At 34.5% G+C, this 2,324-nt stretch overlaps 1 pseudogene across 1 annotated transcript; it reads left to right on the forward strand.

The window, feature by feature from the left end:
- The first annotated feature begins 1,437 nt into the window (after positions 1-1,437).
- Positions 1,438-1,696, forward strand: LOC308254154 (signal recognition particle 9 kDa protein-like; annotated as a pseudogene). The gene has a single exon. The product of its transcript is annotated as a signal recognition particle 9 kDa protein-like (transcript).
- The last annotated feature ends 628 nt before the right edge of the window (positions 1,697-2,324 follow it).

Below are 2,324 nucleotides of genomic sequence, written 5' to 3' on the forward strand. Positions count from 1 at the left end.
AACATCAGTATTATAAATACTATAAAACAGCCATAACATTTTCTGTAAGACCATAAATGTTATAGTGTCTCATAACAAAAAAGGGTCTATATAGAAATATGTACTGAAATGGTCTCTATATTTTATACCAAAAATATCTGAGGTCAGTCCTGATTTGGTCTTCTTATTAAAATTTAGTTTCTTAGTTATTTTTTATATATTGCTGATAGTGTTAATTGATTGATTGTTTACCTTTTAAAACAATCTGAAGAAAGGTATCTAACCAGGCAAAACTAACTTAAAATATTTTGAATAGCCTGTAAGATTATTTCCTGAGGAGAAACAAACAAACAATCAGGAGCACATTAATGTTTTTAAACTTATTTTTAATTTTTTTGTGTTTACTGTGTGCCCTGTCCTCCTCTTTTTCCTTCTCCTCCTCCTTTTCTTCTTTTGACATTAGTTTTTGAAGCCACTAAGAAACTTTAAAGATTTAGTAGAAGGCTATTCTTTCACTTTTTTGGCTTAATAACCTCATTTGGACATTCATGAAGAGGTTATAATATGGAAGAAAAGATCCTTTAGAACTCTTTCCGTTGATTAGTTACATAACTTGGTACATTCATACAACTGAATGCTATGTAGTGATTGAGTGATTTTATAGCTTTCTATTAATTAAATGGAAAGATATTCATTAAATAAAAGGGAAAAAAGATGCTTAAGGTACATTGTTAAATGAAAAGGCAGAAGACCAGAATACAAAACAGTATGATTCCATATGTTTAGATTCCATATATTTAATGTATAAATTTAAAGAAGGAAATAATAACTAAAGTTTGTTAATCTGAGATTATGTGCCAGGTATTGTACTAAGCACGTTGTACTCATTAGCCTATTTAATTCTCATAATCACCTATTAAGGTACCTGCTCTTATACCCACTCCCTCCTTTGAGAAATTGAAGCACAGAGACACTAAGTCACCTGCTCAAGGTCAGACAACTAGTAAGTAGTAGATCTGGGATTTGAACCCAGGAAGTCTGGTTCCACAACTTTAATTCTTAATCTCTTGGCTATAACAATTGTACCAAAATATTGATGTTGTTACTTGAGGGTGGTATAAAATGAGTTATTTTCATTTTTGTTCCTTTGTGGATTGTCACCGTTTTTTTCCTTCAATTAGCATGTATTACATTCAAATTAGAAAAATATATTTTGGGGTGAAAATGAAGAACTTCTCCACCACCTAAAGAATGTAGCAATGAATGCAACATATACTTAAATGACATCATACAATTTAGGGTTCAGCCTAGCAGTCTAGAATTATACATTACAGACCATCTTGGTCGGCTGGGCCCGGGTGTTGGGTGGTGGCGGCGAGAGGTAGGAAGGTAGGTGGGTCGGGTCGCCCCGCTCAGGTCCTGGCCTTGCCCCCCTCTGGTTGGGGGGGAGGGGGCATGATGCCACAGTTCCAGACATGGGAGGAGTTCAGTCTCATGGCTGAGAAGCTCTACCTCGTGGACCCTATGCAGGCACGTGTGGTTCTCAAATATAGGCATTCTGATGGGAGTTTGTGTATTAAAGTAACAGATGATTTAGTTTGTTTGGTGTATAGAACAGACCAAACTCAAGATGTAAAGAAGATTGAGAAATTCCAGTCAACTGATGAGACTTATGGTAGCCAAGGGATCCCGCAGTGTTGCCATGGAAACGGACTGACTGGTTTGAAATGAAGACTGTTTGCCATATTCTTAGGAAGTAAATGTCTTTTGAATTTGAGGAAGTGTTGGGACAGAAAATCCTTACTGTAACTAAGTGGGCTATTCAGAAGCCAGGAGAGCATTTTTTTGTACATTGCTTCTTAGTGTTTACTTTTAGAGAGCTAGGAATGCAAATGCTTTCAGTTAGAAAGCCTTTATTTAATTTTGGAAATGGAACAAGAAATGGGTCTATCTTGGAAACTTTCTGCAGATTATTTGATGCTGGGAAAATATGTAATTATTTCTTTCGGTAAGTTTGTAGCAATAATTTGAAAATGAGATATCAGGAAAAGCCTATTCTTCCTTAAGTTTAGTTTATTTGTCTTTTAAAAGAAATTAAATGTAACCATTTTGCTGGGTTGATCATTTCTTTTGGGGCATAACATTTGTGCAGTTGATGACCAACAAATATAAAATATGGTAACTAGAATTAACTGTGCACAGTAGTATACCTGATTATGTATATTCTAGTCTCAATTGTATCTAAAAGTAATTATGAAAACCAGTATGCTTTACCTTGAACTTTCCAAATTTAAACTATTTTATAATATAAGGGATTATCTATAATAATAAAAGCAGTGGCAGTG

This window comes from Plecotus auritus (assembly GCF_963455305.1).
Source record: "Plecotus auritus genome assembly, chromosome: 7".
Lineage (NCBI taxonomy): Eukaryota > Metazoa > Chordata > Mammalia > Chiroptera > Vespertilionidae > Plecotus > Plecotus auritus.